Source organism: Carya illinoinensis, chromosome 11 (assembly GCF_018687715.1).
Source record: "Carya illinoinensis cultivar Pawnee chromosome 11, C.illinoinensisPawnee_v1, whole genome shotgun sequence".
Lineage (NCBI taxonomy): Eukaryota > Viridiplantae > Streptophyta > Magnoliopsida > Fagales > Juglandaceae > Carya > Carya illinoinensis.
In genome coordinates this window covers 18,312,838-18,328,504 of record NC_056762.1, presented here as the reverse complement: position 1 = coordinate 18,328,504, position 15,667 = coordinate 18,312,838, and the positions used below count along the sequence as shown (strand labels likewise).

The 15,667-nt window shown below is 51.9% G+C and overlaps 52 non-coding genes across 52 annotated transcripts; all 52 read right to left on the bottom strand.

Annotated features, from left to right (window-relative positions):
• Positions 1-24: 24 nt before the first annotated feature.
• On the bottom strand, positions 25-143 carry LOC122287178. Its single transcript, XR_006234482.1, has one exon. It is a non-coding gene; the product is annotated as a 5S ribosomal RNA (ribosomal RNA).
• Positions 144-331: 188 nt separating this feature from the next.
• On the bottom strand, positions 332-450 carry LOC122284217. Its single transcript, XR_006231587.1, has one exon. It is a non-coding gene; the product is annotated as a 5S ribosomal RNA (ribosomal RNA).
• Positions 451-628: 178 nt separating this feature from the next.
• Positions 629-747, bottom strand: LOC122288478. The gene has a single exon (XR_006235739.1). It is a non-coding gene; the product is annotated as a 5S ribosomal RNA (ribosomal RNA).
• A 189-nt stretch (positions 748-936) lies between these two features.
• LOC122283218 lies at positions 937-1,055 on the bottom strand. The gene has a single exon (XR_006230695.1). It is a non-coding gene; the product is annotated as a 5S ribosomal RNA (ribosomal RNA).
• A 189-nt stretch (positions 1,056-1,244) lies between these two features.
• LOC122284206 lies at positions 1,245-1,363 on the bottom strand. Its single transcript, XR_006231576.1, has one exon. It is a non-coding gene; the product is annotated as a 5S ribosomal RNA (ribosomal RNA).
• Positions 1,364-1,541: 178 nt separating this feature from the next.
• Positions 1,542-1,660, bottom strand: LOC122288477. Its single transcript, XR_006235738.1, has one exon. It is a non-coding gene; the product is annotated as a 5S ribosomal RNA (ribosomal RNA).
• A 188-nt stretch (positions 1,661-1,848) lies between these two features.
• On the bottom strand, positions 1,849-1,967 carry LOC122283217. The gene has a single exon (XR_006230694.1). It is a non-coding gene; the product is annotated as a 5S ribosomal RNA (ribosomal RNA).
• Positions 1,968-2,156: 189 nt separating this feature from the next.
• LOC122288116 lies at positions 2,157-2,275 on the bottom strand. The gene has a single exon (XR_006235390.1). It is a non-coding gene; the product is annotated as a 5S ribosomal RNA (ribosomal RNA).
• A 178-nt stretch (positions 2,276-2,453) lies between these two features.
• On the bottom strand, positions 2,454-2,572 carry LOC122284194. The gene has a single exon (XR_006231564.1). It is a non-coding gene; the product is annotated as a 5S ribosomal RNA (ribosomal RNA).
• Positions 2,573-2,750: 178 nt separating this feature from the next.
• LOC122283053 lies at positions 2,751-2,869 on the bottom strand. Its single transcript, XR_006230538.1, has one exon. It is a non-coding gene; the product is annotated as a 5S ribosomal RNA (ribosomal RNA).
• Positions 2,870-3,058: 189 nt separating this feature from the next.
• LOC122288764 lies at positions 3,059-3,177 on the bottom strand. Its single transcript, XR_006236016.1, has one exon. It is a non-coding gene; the product is annotated as a 5S ribosomal RNA (ribosomal RNA).
• Positions 3,178-3,366: 189 nt separating this feature from the next.
• LOC122288115 lies at positions 3,367-3,485 on the bottom strand. Its single transcript, XR_006235389.1, has one exon. It is a non-coding gene; the product is annotated as a 5S ribosomal RNA (ribosomal RNA).
• A 188-nt stretch (positions 3,486-3,673) lies between these two features.
• Positions 3,674-3,792, bottom strand: LOC122284182. The gene has a single exon (XR_006231553.1). It is a non-coding gene; the product is annotated as a 5S ribosomal RNA (ribosomal RNA).
• Positions 3,793-3,970: 178 nt separating this feature from the next.
• LOC122284170 lies at positions 3,971-4,089 on the bottom strand. The gene has a single exon (XR_006231542.1). It is a non-coding gene; the product is annotated as a 5S ribosomal RNA (ribosomal RNA).
• A 189-nt stretch (positions 4,090-4,278) lies between these two features.
• LOC122284159 lies at positions 4,279-4,397 on the bottom strand. The gene has a single exon (XR_006231531.1). It is a non-coding gene; the product is annotated as a 5S ribosomal RNA (ribosomal RNA).
• Positions 4,398-4,575: 178 nt separating this feature from the next.
• On the bottom strand, positions 4,576-4,694 carry LOC122288668. Its single transcript, XR_006235921.1, has one exon. It is a non-coding gene; the product is annotated as a 5S ribosomal RNA (ribosomal RNA).
• Positions 4,695-4,883: 189 nt separating this feature from the next.
• LOC122284148 lies at positions 4,884-5,002 on the bottom strand. Its single transcript, XR_006231520.1, has one exon. It is a non-coding gene; the product is annotated as a 5S ribosomal RNA (ribosomal RNA).
• A 189-nt stretch (positions 5,003-5,191) lies between these two features.
• LOC122284136 lies at positions 5,192-5,310 on the bottom strand. The gene has a single exon (XR_006231509.1). It is a non-coding gene; the product is annotated as a 5S ribosomal RNA (ribosomal RNA).
• Positions 5,311-5,488: 178 nt separating this feature from the next.
• Positions 5,489-5,607, bottom strand: LOC122283079. Its single transcript, XR_006230563.1, has one exon. It is a non-coding gene; the product is annotated as a 5S ribosomal RNA (ribosomal RNA).
• Positions 5,608-5,795: 188 nt separating this feature from the next.
• On the bottom strand, positions 5,796-5,914 carry LOC122284125. Its single transcript, XR_006231498.1, has one exon. It is a non-coding gene; the product is annotated as a 5S ribosomal RNA (ribosomal RNA).
• A 178-nt stretch (positions 5,915-6,092) lies between these two features.
• Positions 6,093-6,211, bottom strand: LOC122287176. Its single transcript, XR_006234480.1, has one exon. It is a non-coding gene; the product is annotated as a 5S ribosomal RNA (ribosomal RNA).
• A 188-nt stretch (positions 6,212-6,399) lies between these two features.
• LOC122284114 lies at positions 6,400-6,518 on the bottom strand. The gene has a single exon (XR_006231487.1). It is a non-coding gene; the product is annotated as a 5S ribosomal RNA (ribosomal RNA).
• Positions 6,519-6,696: 178 nt separating this feature from the next.
• Positions 6,697-6,815, bottom strand: LOC122288476. The gene has a single exon (XR_006235737.1). It is a non-coding gene; the product is annotated as a 5S ribosomal RNA (ribosomal RNA).
• A 189-nt stretch (positions 6,816-7,004) lies between these two features.
• On the bottom strand, positions 7,005-7,123 carry LOC122283215. Its single transcript, XR_006230692.1, has one exon. It is a non-coding gene; the product is annotated as a 5S ribosomal RNA (ribosomal RNA).
• Positions 7,124-7,312: 189 nt separating this feature from the next.
• Positions 7,313-7,431, bottom strand: LOC122288114. Its single transcript, XR_006235388.1, has one exon. It is a non-coding gene; the product is annotated as a 5S ribosomal RNA (ribosomal RNA).
• A 173-nt stretch (positions 7,432-7,604) lies between these two features.
• Positions 7,605-7,723, bottom strand: LOC122284102. Its single transcript, XR_006231476.1, has one exon. It is a non-coding gene; the product is annotated as a 5S ribosomal RNA (ribosomal RNA).
• Positions 7,724-7,901: 178 nt separating this feature from the next.
• On the bottom strand, positions 7,902-8,020 carry LOC122283051. Its single transcript, XR_006230536.1, has one exon. It is a non-coding gene; the product is annotated as a 5S ribosomal RNA (ribosomal RNA).
• Positions 8,021-8,209: 189 nt separating this feature from the next.
• On the bottom strand, positions 8,210-8,328 carry LOC122288763. The gene has a single exon (XR_006236015.1). It is a non-coding gene; the product is annotated as a 5S ribosomal RNA (ribosomal RNA).
• Positions 8,329-8,517: 189 nt separating this feature from the next.
• LOC122288113 lies at positions 8,518-8,636 on the bottom strand. The gene has a single exon (XR_006235387.1). It is a non-coding gene; the product is annotated as a 5S ribosomal RNA (ribosomal RNA).
• Positions 8,637-8,824: 188 nt separating this feature from the next.
• LOC122284091 lies at positions 8,825-8,943 on the bottom strand. The gene has a single exon (XR_006231465.1). It is a non-coding gene; the product is annotated as a 5S ribosomal RNA (ribosomal RNA).
• Positions 8,944-9,121: 178 nt separating this feature from the next.
• LOC122287175 lies at positions 9,122-9,240 on the bottom strand. The gene has a single exon (XR_006234479.1). It is a non-coding gene; the product is annotated as a 5S ribosomal RNA (ribosomal RNA).
• A 188-nt stretch (positions 9,241-9,428) lies between these two features.
• On the bottom strand, positions 9,429-9,547 carry LOC122284079. The gene has a single exon (XR_006231453.1). It is a non-coding gene; the product is annotated as a 5S ribosomal RNA (ribosomal RNA).
• Positions 9,548-9,725: 178 nt separating this feature from the next.
• Positions 9,726-9,844, bottom strand: LOC122288475. The gene has a single exon (XR_006235736.1). It is a non-coding gene; the product is annotated as a 5S ribosomal RNA (ribosomal RNA).
• A 189-nt stretch (positions 9,845-10,033) lies between these two features.
• LOC122283214 lies at positions 10,034-10,152 on the bottom strand. Its single transcript, XR_006230691.1, has one exon. It is a non-coding gene; the product is annotated as a 5S ribosomal RNA (ribosomal RNA).
• Positions 10,153-10,341: 189 nt separating this feature from the next.
• On the bottom strand, positions 10,342-10,460 carry LOC122288111. The gene has a single exon (XR_006235385.1). It is a non-coding gene; the product is annotated as a 5S ribosomal RNA (ribosomal RNA).
• Positions 10,461-10,638: 178 nt separating this feature from the next.
• LOC122284067 lies at positions 10,639-10,757 on the bottom strand. Its single transcript, XR_006231442.1, has one exon. It is a non-coding gene; the product is annotated as a 5S ribosomal RNA (ribosomal RNA).
• A 178-nt stretch (positions 10,758-10,935) lies between these two features.
• LOC122283050 lies at positions 10,936-11,054 on the bottom strand. The gene has a single exon (XR_006230535.1). It is a non-coding gene; the product is annotated as a 5S ribosomal RNA (ribosomal RNA).
• Positions 11,055-11,243: 189 nt separating this feature from the next.
• LOC122283233 lies at positions 11,244-11,362 on the bottom strand. The gene has a single exon (XR_006230709.1). It is a non-coding gene; the product is annotated as a 5S ribosomal RNA (ribosomal RNA).
• A 189-nt stretch (positions 11,363-11,551) lies between these two features.
• On the bottom strand, positions 11,552-11,670 carry LOC122288110. Its single transcript, XR_006235384.1, has one exon. It is a non-coding gene; the product is annotated as a 5S ribosomal RNA (ribosomal RNA).
• Positions 11,671-11,858: 188 nt separating this feature from the next.
• LOC122287964 lies at positions 11,859-11,977 on the bottom strand. Its single transcript, XR_006235244.1, has one exon. It is a non-coding gene; the product is annotated as a 5S ribosomal RNA (ribosomal RNA).
• A 178-nt stretch (positions 11,978-12,155) lies between these two features.
• LOC122284055 lies at positions 12,156-12,274 on the bottom strand. Its single transcript, XR_006231431.1, has one exon. It is a non-coding gene; the product is annotated as a 5S ribosomal RNA (ribosomal RNA).
• A 178-nt stretch (positions 12,275-12,452) lies between these two features.
• LOC122287174 lies at positions 12,453-12,571 on the bottom strand. The gene has a single exon (XR_006234478.1). It is a non-coding gene; the product is annotated as a 5S ribosomal RNA (ribosomal RNA).
• A 189-nt stretch (positions 12,572-12,760) lies between these two features.
• Positions 12,761-12,879, bottom strand: LOC122284044. Its single transcript, XR_006231420.1, has one exon. It is a non-coding gene; the product is annotated as a 5S ribosomal RNA (ribosomal RNA).
• A 189-nt stretch (positions 12,880-13,068) lies between these two features.
• On the bottom strand, positions 13,069-13,187 carry LOC122288180. Its single transcript, XR_006235449.1, has one exon. It is a non-coding gene; the product is annotated as a 5S ribosomal RNA (ribosomal RNA).
• A 178-nt stretch (positions 13,188-13,365) lies between these two features.
• On the bottom strand, positions 13,366-13,484 carry LOC122284032. The gene has a single exon (XR_006231409.1). It is a non-coding gene; the product is annotated as a 5S ribosomal RNA (ribosomal RNA).
• A 189-nt stretch (positions 13,485-13,673) lies between these two features.
• Positions 13,674-13,792, bottom strand: LOC122284021. Its single transcript, XR_006231398.1, has one exon. It is a non-coding gene; the product is annotated as a 5S ribosomal RNA (ribosomal RNA).
• A 189-nt stretch (positions 13,793-13,981) lies between these two features.
• On the bottom strand, positions 13,982-14,100 carry LOC122288109. The gene has a single exon (XR_006235383.1). It is a non-coding gene; the product is annotated as a 5S ribosomal RNA (ribosomal RNA).
• A 178-nt stretch (positions 14,101-14,278) lies between these two features.
• Positions 14,279-14,397, bottom strand: LOC122284009. Its single transcript, XR_006231387.1, has one exon. It is a non-coding gene; the product is annotated as a 5S ribosomal RNA (ribosomal RNA).
• Positions 14,398-14,575: 178 nt separating this feature from the next.
• Positions 14,576-14,694, bottom strand: LOC122283049. The gene has a single exon (XR_006230534.1). It is a non-coding gene; the product is annotated as a 5S ribosomal RNA (ribosomal RNA).
• A 189-nt stretch (positions 14,695-14,883) lies between these two features.
• LOC122283232 lies at positions 14,884-15,002 on the bottom strand. The gene has a single exon (XR_006230708.1). It is a non-coding gene; the product is annotated as a 5S ribosomal RNA (ribosomal RNA).
• Positions 15,003-15,191: 189 nt separating this feature from the next.
• LOC122283997 lies at positions 15,192-15,310 on the bottom strand. The gene has a single exon (XR_006231376.1). It is a non-coding gene; the product is annotated as a 5S ribosomal RNA (ribosomal RNA).
• A 178-nt stretch (positions 15,311-15,488) lies between these two features.
• On the bottom strand, positions 15,489-15,607 carry LOC122283986. Its single transcript, XR_006231365.1, has one exon. It is a non-coding gene; the product is annotated as a 5S ribosomal RNA (ribosomal RNA).
• Positions 15,608-15,667: the final 60 nt, after the last annotated feature.

Sequence of the window (15,667 nt, the reverse complement as noted above, 5' to 3'; positions counted from 1 at the left end):
GAAATGCGGTAAAAATAAAAAGGGGGGGTGCAACACGAGGACTTCCCAGGAGGTCACCCATCCTAGTACTACTCTCGCCCAAGCACGCTTAGCTGCGGAGTTCTGATGGGATCCGGTGCATTAGTGCTGGTATGATCGCACCCATCATGCTACCAGCGAAAAACTAATATAATCCTATTATGACCTAGTCGCACCCTGCCTATCCCATGCCAACCGGCGATCTGACCGATACCCATTGCTACGCGATGGGGTTGGTGCGATTTTCCTAAAAATCCATTGCCTGGTTCTCGTTCCGGTCCATCCGACCAGAGATGCGGTAAAAATAAAAAGGGGGGTGCAACACGAGGACTTCCCAGGAGGTCACCCATCCTAGTACTACTCTCGCCCAAGCACGCTTAACTGCGGAGTTCTGATGGGATCCGGTGCATTAGTGCTGGTATGATCGCACCCATCATGCTACCAGCGAAAAACTAATATAATCCTATTATGACCTAGCCGCACCCTGGCTATCCCATGCTAACCGGCGATCTGATCGATAGCGATGGGGTCGGTGCGATTTTCCTAAGAATCCATTGCCCGGTTCTCGTTCCGGTCCATCCGACCGGAGATGCGGTAAAAATAAAAAGGGGGGGTGCAACACGAGGACTTCCCAGGAGGTCACCCATCCTAGTACTACTCTCGCCCAAGCACGCTTGACTGCGGAGTTCTGATGGGATCTGGTGCATTAGTGCTGGTATGATCGCACCCATCATGCTACTAGTGAAAAACTCATATAATCCTATTACGACATAGCCGCACCCTGCCTATCTCATGCCAACCGGCGATCTGACCGATACCCATTGCTACGTGATGGGGTCGGTGCGATTTTCCCAAAAATCCATTCCCTGGTTCTCGTTCCGGTCCATCCGACCAGAGATGCGGTAAAAATTAAAAGGGGGGGGGCAACACGAGGACTTCCCAGGAGGTCACCCATCCTAGTACTATTCTCGCCCAAGCACGCTTAACTGCGGAGTTATGATGGGATCCGGTGCATTAGTGCTGGTATGATCGCACCCATCATGCTACCAGCGAAAAACTAATATAATCCTATTATGACCTAGCCGCACCCTGCCTATCTCATGCCAACCGGCGATCTGACCGATACCCATTGCTACGCGATGGGGTTGGTGCGATTTTCCTAAAAATCCATTCCCTGGTTCTCGTTCTAGTCGATCCGACCAGAGATGCGGTAAAAACTAAAAGGGGGGGTGCAACACGAGGACTTCCCAGGAGGTCACCCATCCTAGTACTACTCTCGCCCAAGCACGCTTAACTGCGGAGTTCTGATGGGATCCGGTGCATTAGTGCTGGTATGATCGCACCCATCATGCTACCAGCGAAAAACTAATATAATCCTATTATGACCTAGCCGCACCCTGGCTATCCCATGCTAACCGGCGATCTGATCGATAGCGATGGGGTCGGTGCGATTTTCCTAAGAATCCATTGCCCGGTTCTCGTTCCGGTCCATCCGACCGGAGATGCGGTAAAAATAAAAAGGGGGGGTGCAACACGAGGACTTCCCAGGAGGTCACCCATCCTAGTACTACTCTCGCCCAAGCACGCTTGACTGCGGAGTTCTGATGGGATCTGGTGCATTAGTGCTGGTATGATCGCACCCATCATGCTACTAGTGAAAAACTCATATAATCCTATTACGACATAGCCGCACCCTGCCTATCTCATGCCAACCGGCGATCTGACCGATACCCATTGCTACGTGATGGGGTCGGTGCGATTTTCCCAAAAATCCATTCCCTGGTTCTCGTTCCGGTCCATCCGACCAGAGATGCGGTAAAAATTAAAAGGGGGGGGCAACACGAGGACTTCCCAGGAGGTCACCCATCCTAGTACTATTCTCGCCCAAGCACGCTTAACTGCGGAGTTATGATGGGATCCGGTGCATTAGTGCTGGTATGATCGCACCCATCATGCTACCAGCGAAAAACTAATATAATCCTATTATGACCTAGCCGCACCCTGCCTATCTCATGCCAACCGGCGATCTGACCGATACCCATTGCTACGCGATGGGGTTGGTGCGATTTTCCTAAAAATCCATTCCCTGGTTCTCGTTCTAGTCGATCCGACCAGAGATGCGGTAAAAACTAAAAGGGGGGGTGCAACACGAGGACTTCCCAGGAGGTCACCCATCCTAGTACTACTCTCACCCAAGCACGCTTAGCTGCGGAGTTCTGATGGGATCCGGTGCATTAGTGCTGGTATGATCGCACCCATCATGCTACCAGCGAAAAACTAATATAATCCTATTATGACCTAGCCGCACCCTGCCTATCCCATGCTAACCGGCGATCTGATCGATAGCGATGGGGTCGGTGCGATTTTCCTAAGAATCCATTGCCCGGTTCTCGTTCCGGTCCATCCGACCGGAGATGCGGTAAAAATAAAAAGGGGGGGTGCAACACGAGGACTTCCCAGGAGGTCACCCATCCTAGTACTACTCTCGCCCAAGCACGCTTAACTGCGGAGTTCTGATGGGATCCGGTGCATTAGTGCTGGTATGATCGCACCCATCATGCTACCAGCGAAAAACTAATATAATCCTATTATGACCTAGCCGCACCCTGCCTATCCCATGCTAACTGGCGATCTGATCGATAGCGATGGGGTCGGTGTGATTTTCCTAAGAATCCATTGCCCGGTTCTCGTTCCGGTCCATCCGACCGGAGATGCGGTAAAAATAAAAAGGGGGGGTGCAACACGAGGACTTCCCAGGAGGTAACCCATCCTAGTACTACTCTCGCCCAAGCACGCTTGACTGCGGAGTTCTGATGGGATCTGGTGCATTAGTGCTGGTATGATCGCACCCATCATGCTACTAGTGAAAAACTCATATAATCCTATTACGACATAGCCGCACCCTGCCTATCTCATGCCAACCGGCGATCTGACCGATACCCATTGCTACGTGATGGGGTCGGTGCGATTTTCCCAAAAATCCATTCCCTGGTTCTCGTTCCGGTCCATCCGACCAGAGATGCGGTAAAAATTAAAAGGGGGGGTGCAACACGAGGACTTCCCAGGAGGTCACCCATCCTAGTACTACTCTCGCCCAAGCACGCTTAACTGCGGAGTTATGATGGGATCCGGTGCATTAGTGCTGGTATGATCGCACCCATCATGCTACCAGCGAAAAACTAATATAATCCTATTATGACCTAGCCGCACCCTGCCTATCTCATGCCAACCGGCGATCTGACCGATACCCATTGCTACGCGATGGGGTTGGTGCGATTTTCCTAAAAATCCATTCCCTGGTTCTCGTTCCAGTCGATCCGACCAGAGATGCGGTAAAAACTAAAAGGGGGGGTGCAACACGAGGACTTCCCAGGAGGTCACCCATCCTAGTACTACTCTCACCCAAGCACGCTTAGCTGCGGAGTTCTGATGGGATCCGGTGCATTAGTGCTGGTATGATCGCACCCATCATGCTACCAGCGAAAAACTAATATAATCCTATTATGACCTAGCCGCACCCTGCCTATCCCATGCCAACCGGCGATCTGACCGATACCCATTGCTACACGATGGGGTTGGTGCGATTTTCCTAAAAATCCATTGCCTGGTTCTCGTTCCGGTCCATCCGACCAGAGATGCGGTAAAAATAAAAAGGGGGGTGCAACACGAGGACTTCCCAGGAGGTCACCCATCCTAGTACTACTCTCGCCCAAGCACGCTTAACTGCGGAGTTCTGATGGGATCCGGTGCATTAGTGCTGGTATGATCGCACCCATCATGCTACCAGCGAAAAAGTAATATAATCCTATTACGACCTAGCCGCACCCTGCCTATCCCATGCCAACTGGCGATCTGATTGATAGCGATGGGGTCGGTGCGATTTTCCTAAGAATCCATTGCCCGGTTGTCGTTCCGGTCCATCCGACCGGAGATGCGGTAAAAATAAAAAGGGGGGGTGCAACACGAGGACTTCCCAGGAGGTCACCCATCCTAGTACTACTCTCGCCCAAGCACGCTTAACTGCGGAGTTCTGATGGGATCCGGTGCATTAGTGCTGGTATGATCGCACCCATCATGCTACCAGCGAAAAACTAATATAATCCTATTACGACCTAGCCGCACCATGCCTATCCCATGCCAACCGGCGATCTGATCGATACCCATTGCTACGCGATGGGGTCGGTGCGATTTTCCTAAGAATCCATTGCCCGGTTGTCGTTCCGGTCCATCCGACCGGAGATGCGGTAAAAATAAAAAGGGGGGGTGCAACACGAGGACTTCCCAGGAGGTCACCCATCCTAGTACTACTCTCGCCCAAGCACGCTTAACTGCGGAGTTCTGATGGGATCCGGTGCATTAGTGCTGGTATGATCGCACCCATCATGCTACCAGCGAAAAACTAATATAATCCTATTACGACCTAGCCGCACCCTGCCTATCCCATGCCAACTGGCGATCTGATTGATAGCGATGGGGTCGGTGCGATTTTCCTAAGCATCCATTGCCCGGTTGTCGTTCCGGTCCATCCGAACGGAGATGCGGTAAAAATAAAAAGGGGGGGTGCAACACGAGGACTTCCCAGGAGGTCACCCATCCTAGTACTACTCTCGCCGAAGCACGCTTAACTGCGGAGTTCTGATGGGATCCGGTGCATTAGTGCTGGTATGATCGCACCCATCATGCTACCAGCGAAAAACTAATATAATCCTATTACGACCTAGCCGCACCATGCCTATCCCATGCCAACCGGCGATCTGATCGATACCCATTGCTACGCGATGGGGTCGGTGCGATTTTCCTAAGAATCCATTGCCCGGTTGTCGTTCCGGTCCATCCGACCGGATATGCGGTAAAAATAAAAAGGGGGGGTGCAACACGAGGACTTCCCAGGAGGTCACCCATCCTAGTACTACTCTCGCCCAAGCACGCTTAACTGCGGAGTTCTGATGGGATCCGGTGCATTAGTGCTGGTATGATCGCACCCATCATGCTACCAGCGAAAAACTAATATAATCCTATTACGACCTAGCCGCACCCTGCCTATCCCATGCCAACCGGCGATCTGATCGATACCCATTGCTACGCGATGGGGTCGGTGCGATTTTCCTAAGAATCCATTGCCCGGTACTCGTTCCGGTCCATCCGACCGGAGATGCGGTAAAAATAAAAACGGGGGGTGCAACACGAGGACTTCCCAGGAGGTCACCCATCCTAGTACTACTCTCGCCCAAGCACGCTTAACTGCGGAGTTCTGATGGGATCCGGTGCATTAGTGCTGGTATGATCGCACCCATCATGCTACCAGCGAAAAACTAATATAATCCTATTACGACCTAGCCGCACCCTGCCTATCCCATGCCAACTGGCGATCTGATTGATAGCGATGGGGTCGGTGCGATTTTCCTAAGAATCCATTGCCCGGTTGTCGTTCCGGTCCATCCGACCGGAGATGCGGTAAAAATAAAAAGGGGGGGTGCAACACGAGGACTTCCCAGGAGGTCACCCATCCTAGTACTACTCTCGCCCAAGCACGCTTAACTGCAGAGTTCTGATGGGATCCGGTGCATTAGTGATGGTATGATCGCACCCATCATGCTACCAGCGAAAAACTAATATAATCCTATTACGACCTAGCCGCACCATGCCTATCCCATGCCAACCGGCGATCTGATCGATACCCATTGCTACGCGATGGGGTCGGTGCGATTTTCTTAAGAATCCATTGCCCGGTTGTCGTTCCGGTCCATCCGACCGGAGATGCGGTAAAAATAAAAAGGGGGGTGCAACACGAGGACTTCCCAGGAGGTCACCCATCCTAGTACTACTCTCGCCCAAGCACGCTTAACTGCGGAGTTCTGATGGGATCCGGTGCATTAGTGCTGGTATGATCGCACCCATCATGCTACCAGCGAAAAACTAATATAATCCTATTATGACCTAGCCGCACCCTGGCTATCCCATGCTAACCGGCGATCTGATCGATAGCGATGGGGTCGGTGCGATTTTCCTAAGAATCCATTGCCCGGTTCTCGTTCCGGTCCATCCGACCGGAAATGCGGTAAAAATAAAAAGGGGGGGTGCAACACGAGGACTTCCCAGGAGGTCACCCATCCTAGTACTACTCTCGCCCAAGCACGCTTAGCTGCGGAGTTCTGATGGGATCCGGTGCATTAGTGCTGGTATGATCGCACCCATCATGCTACCAGCGAAAAACTAATATAATCCTATTATGACCTAGTCGCACCCTGCCTATCCCATGCCAACCGGCGATCTGACCGATACCCATTGCTACGCGATGGGGTTGGTGCGATTTTCCTAAAAATCCATTGCCTGGTTCTCGTTCCGGTCCATCCGACCAGAGATGCGGTAAAAATAAAAAGGGGGGTGCAACACGAGGACTTCCCAGGAGGTCACCCATCCTAGTACTACTCTCGCCCAAGCACGCTTAACTGCGGAGTTCTGATGGGATCCGGTGCATTAGTGCTGGTATGATCGCACCCATCATGCTACCAGCGAAAAACTAATATAATCCTATTATGACCTAGCCGCACCCTGGCTATCCCATGCTAACCGGCGATCTGATCGATAGCGATGGGGTCGGTGCGATTTTCCTAAGAATCCATTGCCCGGTTCTCGTTCCGGTCCATCCGACCGGAGATGCGGTAAAAATAAAAAGGGGGGGTGCAACACGAGGACTTCCCAGGAGGTCACCCATCCTAGTACTACTCTCGCCCAAGCACGCTTGACTGCGGAGTTCTGATGGGATCTGGTGCATTAGTGCTGGTATGATCGCACCCATCATGCTACTAGTGAAAAACTCATATAATCCTATTACGACATAGCCGCACCCTGCCTATCTCATGCCAACCGGCGATCTGACCGATACCCATTGCTACGTGATGGGGTCGGTGCGATTTTCCCAAAAATCCATTCCCTGGTTCTCGTTCCGGTCCATCCGACCAGAGATGCGGTAAAAATTAAAAGGGGGGGGGCAACACGAGGACTTCCCAGGAGGTCACCCATCCTAGTACTATTCTCGCCCAAGCACGCTTAACTGCGGAGTTATGATGGGATCCGGTGCATTAGTGCTGGTATGATCGCACCCATCATGCGACCAGCGAAAAACTAATATAATCCTATTATGACCTAGCCGCACCCTGCCTATCTCATGCCAACCGGCGATCTGACCGATACCCATTGCTACGCGATGGGGTTGGTGCGATTTTCCTAAAAATCCATTCCCTGGTTCTCGTTCTAGTCGATCCGACCAGAGATGCGGTAAAAACTAAAAGGGGGGGTGCAACACGAGGACTTCCCAGGAGGTCACCCATCCTAGTACTACTCTCACCCAAGCACGCTTAGCTGCGGAGTTCTGATGGGATCCGGTGCATTAGTGCTGGTATGATCGCACCCATCATGCTACCAGCGAAAAACTAATATAATCCTATTATGACCTAGCAGGGTGTATCCCATGCTAACCGGCGATCTGATCGATAGCGATGGGGTCGGTGCGATTTTCCTAAGAATCCATTGCCCGGTTCTCGTTCCGGTCCATCCGACCGGAGATGCGGTAAAAATAAAAAGGGGGGGTGCAACACGAGGACTTCCCAGGAGGTCACCCATCCTAGTACTACTCTCGCCCAAGCACGCTTAACTGCGGAGTTCTGATGGGATCCGGTGCATTAGTGCTGGTATGATCGCACCCATCATGCTACCAGCGAAAAACTAATATAATCCTATTATGACCTAGCCGCACCCTGCCTATCCCATGCTAACTGGCGATCTGATCGATAGCGATGGGGTCGGTGTGATTTTCCTAAGAATCCATTGCCCGGTTCTCGTTCCGGTCCATCCGACCGGAGATGCGGTAAAAATAAAAAGGGGGGGTGCAACACGAGGACTTCCCAGGAGGTAACCCATCCTAGTACTACTCTCGCCCAAGCACGCTTGACTGCGGAGTTCTGATGGGATCTGGTGCATTAGTGCTGGTATGATCGCACCCATCATGCTACTAGTGAAAAACTCATATAATCCTATTACGACATAGCCGCACCCTGCCTATCTCATGCCAACCGGCGATCTGACCGATACCCATTGCTACGTGATGGGGTCGGTGCGATTTTCCCAAAAATCCATTCCCTGGTTCTCGTTCCGGTCCATCCGACCAGAGATGCGGTAAAAATTAAAAGGGGGGGTGCAACACGAGGACTTCCCAGGAGGTCACCCATCCTAGTACTACTCTCGCCCAAGCACGCTTAACTGCGGAGTTATGATGGGATCCGGTGCATTAGTGCTGGTATGATCGCACCCATCATGCTACCAGCGAAAAACTAATATAATCCTATTATGACCTAGCCGCACCCTGCCTATCTCATGCCAACCGGCGATCTGACCGATACCCATTGCTACGCGATGGGGTTGGTGCGATTTTCCTAAAAATCCATTCCCTGGTTCTCGTTCCAGTCGATCCGACCAGAGATGCGGTAAAAACTAAAAGGGGGGGTGCAACACGAGGACTTCCCAGGAGGTCACCCATCCTAGTACTACTCTCACCCAAGCACGCTTAGCTGCGGAGTTCTGATGGGATCCGGTGCATTAGTGCTGGTATGATCGCACCCATCATGCTACCAGCGAAAAACTAATATAATCCTATTATGACCTAGCCGCACCCTGCCTATCCCATGCCAACCGGCGATCTGACCGATACCCATTGCTACACGATGGGGTTGGTGCGATTTTCCTAAAAATCCATTGCCTGGTTCTCGTTCCGGTCCATCCGACCAGAGATGCGGTAAAAATAAAAAGGGGGGTGCAACACGAGGACTTCCCAGGAGGTCACCCATCCTAGTACTACTCTCGCCCAAGCACGCTTAACTGCGGAGTTCTGATGGGATCCGGTGCATTAGTGCTGGTATGATCGCACCCATCATGCTACCAGCGAAAAACTAATATAATCCTATTATGACCTAGCCGCACCCTGCCTATCCCATGCTAACCGGCGATCTGATCGATAGCGATGGGGTCGGTGCGATTTTCCTAAGAATCCATTGCCCGGTTCTCGTTCCGGTCCATCCGACCGGAAATGCGGTAAAAATAAAAAGGGGGGGTGCAACACGAGGACTTCCCAGGAGGTCACCCATCCTAGTACTACTCTCGCCCAAGCACGCTTAGCTGCGGAGTTCTGATGGGATCCGGTGCATTAGTGCTGGTATGATCGCACCCATCATGCTACCAGCGAAAAACTAATATAATCCTATTATGACCTAGTCGCACCCTGCCTATCCCATGCCAACCGGCGATCTGACCGATACCCATTGCTACGCGATGGGGTTGGTGCGATTTTCCTAAAAATCCATTGCCTGGTTCTCGTTCCGGTCCATCCGACCAGAGATGCGGTAAAAATAAAAAGGGGGGTGCAACACGAGGACTTCCCAGGAGGTCACCCATCCTAGTACTACTCTCGCCCAAGCACGCTTAACTGCGGAGTTCTGATGGGATCCGGTGCATTAGTGCTGGTATGATCGCACCCATCATGCTACCAGCGAAAAACTAATATAATCCTATTATGACCTAGCCGCACCCTGGCTATCCCATGCTAACCGGCGATCTGATCGATAGCGATGGGGTCGGTGCGATTTTCCTAAGAATCCATTGCCCGGTTCTCGTTCCGGTCCATCCGACCGGAGATGCGGTAAAAATAAAAAGGGGGGGTGCAACACGAGGACTTCCCAGGAGGTCACCCATCCTAGTACTACTCTCGCCCAAGCACGCTTGACTGCGGAGTTCTGATGGGATCTGGTGCATTAGTGCTGGTATGATCGCACCCATCATGCTACTAGTGAAAAACTCATATAATCCTATTACGACATAGCCGCACCCTGCCTATCTCATGCCAACCGGCGATCTGACCGATACCCATTGCTACGTGATGGGGTCGGTGCGATTTTCCCAAAAATCCATTCCCTGGTTCTCGTTCCGGTCCATCCGACCAGAGATGCGGTAAAAATTAAAAGGGGGGGGGCAACACGAGGACTTCCCAGGAGGTCACCCATCCTAGTACTATTCTCGCCCAAGCACGCTTAACTGCGGAGTTATGATGGGATCCGGTGCATTAGTGCTGGTATGATCGCACCCATCATGCTACCAGCGAAAAACTAATATAATCCTATTATGACCTAGCCGCACCCTGCCTATCTCATGCCAACCGGCGATCTGACCGATACCCATTGCTACGCGATGGGGTTGGTGCGATTTTCCTAAAAATCCATTCCCTGGTTCTCGTTCCAGTCGATCCGACCAGAGATGCGGTAAAAACTAAAAGGGGGGGTGCAACACGAGGACTTCCCAGGAGGTCACCCATCCTAGTACTACTCTCACCCAAGCACGCTTAGCTGCGGAGTTCTGATGGGATCCGGTGCATTAGTGCTGGTATGATCGCACCCATCATGCTACCAGCGAAAAACTAATATAATCCTATTATGACCTAGCCGCACCCTGCCTATCCCATGCTAACCGGCGATCTGATCGATAGCGATGGGGTCGGTGCGATTTTCCTAAGAATCCATTGCCCGGTTCTCGTTCCGGTCCATCCGACCGGAGATGCGGTAAAAATAAAAAGGGGGGGTGCAACACGAGGACTTCCCAGGAGGTCACCCATCCTAGTACTACTCTCGCCCAAGCACGCTTAACTGCGGAGTTCTGATGGGATCCGGTGCATTAGTGCTGGTATGATCGCACCCATCATGCTACCAGCGAAAAACTAATATAATCCTATTATGACCTAGCCGCACCCTGCCTATCCCATGCTAACCGGCGATCTGATCGATAGCGATGGGGTCGGTGTGATTTTCCTAAGAATCCATTGCCCGGTTCTCGTTCCGGTCCATCCGACCGGAGATGCGGTAAAAATAAAAAGGGGGGGTGCAACACGAGGACTTCCCAGGAGGTAACCCATCCTAGTACTACTCTCGCCCAAGCACGCTTGACTGCGGAGTTCTGATGGGATCTGGTGCATTAGTGCTGGTATGATCGCACCCATCATGCTACTAGTGAAAAACTCATATAATCCTATTACGACATAGCCGCACCCTGCCTATCTCATGCCAACCGGCGATCTGACCGATACCCATTGCTACGTGATGGGGTCGGTGCGATTTTCCCAAAAATCCATTCCCTGGTTCTCGTTCCGGTCCATCCGACCAGAGATGCGGTAAAAATTAAAAGGGGGGGTGCAACACGAGGACTTCCCAGGAGGTCACCCATCCTAGTACTACTCTCGCCCAAGCACGCTTAACTGCGGAGTTATGCTGGGATCCGGTGCATTAGTGCTGGTATGATCGCACCCATCATGCTACCAGCGAAAAACTAATATAATCCTATTATGACCTAGCCGCACCCTGCCTATCTCATGCCAACCGGCGATCTGACCGATACCCATTGCTACGCGATGGGGTTGGTGCGATTTTCCTAAAAATCCATTCCCTGGTTCTCGTTCCAGTCGATCCGACCAGAGATGCGGTAAAAACTAAAAGGGGGGGTGCAACACGAGGACTTCCCAGGAGGTCACCCATCCTAGTACTACTCTCACCCAAGCACGCTTAGCTGCGGAGTTCTGATGGGATCCGGTGCATTAGTGCTGGTATGATCGCACCCATCATGCTACCAGCGAAAAACTAATATAATCCTATTATGACCTAGCCGCACCCTGCCTATCCCATGCCAACCGGCGATCTGACCGATACCCATTGCTACACGATGGGGTTGGTGCGATTTTCCTAAAAATCCATTGCCTGGTTCTCGTTCCGGTCCATCCGACCAGAGATGCGGTAAAAATAAAAAGGGGGCTGCAACACGAGGACTTCCCAGGAGGTCACCCATCCTAGTACTACTCTCGCCCAAGCACGCTTAACTGCGGAGTTCTGATGGGATCCGGTGCATTAGTGCTGGTATGATCGCACCCATCATGCTACCAGCGAAAAACTAATATAATTCTATTATGACCTAGCCGCACCCTGCCTATCCCATGCTAACCGGCGATCTGATCGATAGCGATGGGGTCGGTGCGATTTTCCTAAGAATCCATTGCCCGGTTCTCGTTCCGGTCCATCCGACCGGAAATGCGGTAAAAATAAAAAGGGGGGGTGCAACACGAGGACTTCCCAGGAGGTCACCCATCCTAGTACTACTCTCGCCCAAGCACGCTTAACTGCGGAGTTCTGATGGGATCCGGTGCATTAGTGCTGGTATGATCGCACCCATCATGCTACCAGCGAAAAACTAATATAATCCTATTATGACCTAGCCGCACCCTGCCTATCCCATGCTAACCGGCGATCTGATCGATAGCGATGGGGTCGGTGCGATTTTCCTAAGAATCCATTGCCCGGTTCTCGTTCCGGTCCATCCGACCGGAAATGCGGTAAAAATAAAAAGGGGGGGTGCAACACGAGGACTTCCCAGGAGGTCACCCATCCTAGTACTACTCTCGCCCAAGCACGCTTAGCTGCGGAGTTCTGATGGGATCCGGTGCATTAGTGCTGGTATGATCGCACCCATCATGCTACCAGCGAAAAACTAATATAATCCTATTATGACCTAGCCGCACCCTGCCTATCTCATGCCAACCGGCGATCTGACCGATACCCATTGCTACGCGATGGGGTCGGTGCGATTTTCCTAAGAATCCATTGCCCGGTTGTCGTTCCGGTCCATCCGACCTGAGATGCGGTAAAAATAAAAAGGAGGGGTGCAACACGAGGACTTCCCAGGAGGTCACCCATCCTAGTACTACTCTCGCCCAAGCACGCTTAACTGCGGAGTTCTGATGGGATCCGGTGCATTAGTGCTGGTATGATCGCACCCATCATGCTACCAGCGAAAAACTAATATAATCCTATTACGACCTAGCCGCACCCTGCCTATCCCATGCCAACCGGCGATCTGATCGATACCCATTGCTACGCGATGGGGTCGGTGCGATTTTCCTAAGAATCCATTGCCCGGTACTCGTTCCGGTCCATCCGACCGGAGATGCGGTAAAAATAAAAAAGGGGGATGCAGCACGAGGACTTCCCAGGAGGTCACCCATCCTAGTACTACTCTCGCCCAAGCACGCTTAACTGCGGAGTTCTGATGGGATCCGGTGCATTAGTGCTGGTATGATCGCACCCATCATGCTACCAGCGAAAAAGTAATATAATCCTATTACGACCTAGCCGCACCCTGCCTATCCCATGCCAACTGGCGATCTGATTGATAGCGATGGGGTCGGTGCGATTTTCCTAAGAATCCATTGCCCGGTTGTCGTTCCGGTCCATCCGACCGGAGATGCGGTAAAAATAAAAAGGGGGGGTGCAACACGAGGACTTCCCAGGAGGTCACCCATCCTAGTACTACTCTCGCCCAAGCACGCTTAACTGCGGAGTTCTGATGGGATCCGGTGCATTAGTGCTGGTATGATCGCACCCATCATGCTACCAGCGAAAAACTAATATAATCCTATTACGACCTAGCCGCACCATGCCTATCCCATGCCAACCGGCGATCTGATCGATACCCATTGCTACGCGATGGGGTCGGTGCGATTTTCCTAAGAATCCATTGCCCGGTTGTCGTTCCGGTCCATCCGACCGGAGATGCGGTAAAAATAAAAAGGGGGGGTGCAACACGAGGACTTCCCAGGAGGTCACCCATCCTAGTACTACTCTCGCCCAAGCACGCTTAACTGCGGAGTTCTGATGGGATCCGGTGCATTAGTGCTGGTATGATCGCACCCATCATGCTACCAGCGAAAAAGTAATATAATCCTATTACGACCTAGCCGCACCCTGCCTATCTCATGCCAACCGGCGATCTGACCGATACCCATTGCTACGCGATGGGGTTGGTGCGATTTTCCTAAAAATCCATTCCCTGGTTCTCGTTCCAGTCGATCCGACCAGAGATGCGGTAAAAACTAAAAGGGGGGGTGCAACACGAGGACTTCCCAGGAGGTCACCCATCCTAGTACTACTCTCACCCAAGCACGCTTAGCTGCGGAGTTCTGATGGGATCCGGTGCATTAGTGCTGGTATGATCGCACCCATCATGCTACCAGCGAAAAACTAATATAATCCTATTATGACCTAGCCGCACCCTGCCTATCCCATGCTAACCGGCGATCTGATCGATAGCGATGGGGTCGGTGCGATTTTCCTAAGAATCCATTGCCCGGTTCTCGTTCCGGTCCATCCGACCGGAGATGCGGTAAAAATAAAAAGGGGGGGTGCAACACGAGGACTTCCCAGGAGGTCACCCATCCTAGTACTACTCTCGCCCAAGCACGCTTAACTGCGGAGTTCTGATGGGATCCGGTGCATTAGTGCTGGTATGATCGCACCCATCATGCTACCAGCGAAAAACTAATATAATCCTATTATGACCTAGCCGCACCCTGCCTATCCCATGCTAACCGGCGATCTGATCGATAGCGATGGGGTCGGTGTGATTTTCCTAAGAATCCATTGCCCGGTTCTCGTTCCGGTCCATCCGACCGGAGATGCGGTAAAAATAAAAAGGGGGGGTGCAACACGAGGACTTCCCAGGAGGTAACCCATCCTAGTACTACTCTCGCCCAAGCACGCTTGACTGCGGAGTTCTGATGGGATCTGGTGCATTAGTGCTGGTATGATCGCACCCATCATGCTACTAGTGAAAAACTCATATAATCCTATTACGACATAGCCGCACCCTGCCTATCTCATGCCAACCGGCGATCTGACCGATACCCATTGCTACGTGATGGGGTCGGTGCGATTTTCCCAAAAATCCATTCCCTGGTTCTCGTTCCGGTCCATCCGACCAGAGATGCGGTAAAAATTAAAAGGGGGGGTGCAACACGAGGACTTCCCAGGAGGTCACCCATCCTAGTACTACTCTCGCCCAAGCACGCTTAACTGCGGAGTTATGCTGGGATCCGGTGCATTAGTGCTGGTATGATCGCACCCATCATGCTACCAGCGAAAAACTAATATAATCCTATTATGACCTAGCCGCACCCTGCCTATCTCATGCCAACCGGCGATCTGACCGATACCCATTGCTACGCGATGGGGTTGGTGCGATTTTCCTAAAAATCCATTCCCTGGTTCTCGTTCCAGTCGATCCGACCAGAGATGCGGTAAAAACTAAAAGGGGGGGTGCAACACGAGGACTTCCCAGGAGGTCACCCATCCTAGTACTACTCTCGCCCAAGCACGCTTAACTGCGGAGTTCTGATGGGATCCGGTGCATTAGTGCTGGTATGATCGCACCCATCATGCTACCAGCGAAAAACTAATATAATTCTATTATGACCTAGCCGCACCCTGCCTATCCCATGCTAACCGGCGATCTGATCGATAGCGATGGGGTCGGTGCGATTTTCCTAAGAATCCATTGCCCGGTTCTCGTTCCGGTCCATCCGACCGGAAATGCGGTAAAAATAAAAAGGGGGGGTGCAACACGAGGACTTCCCAGGAGGTCACCCATCCTAGTACTACTCTCGCCCAAGCACGCTTAACTGCGGAGTTCTGATGGGATCCGGTGCATTAGTGCTGGTATGATCGCACCCATCATGCTACCAGCGAAAAACTAATATAATCCTATTATGACCTAGCCGCACCCTGCCTAT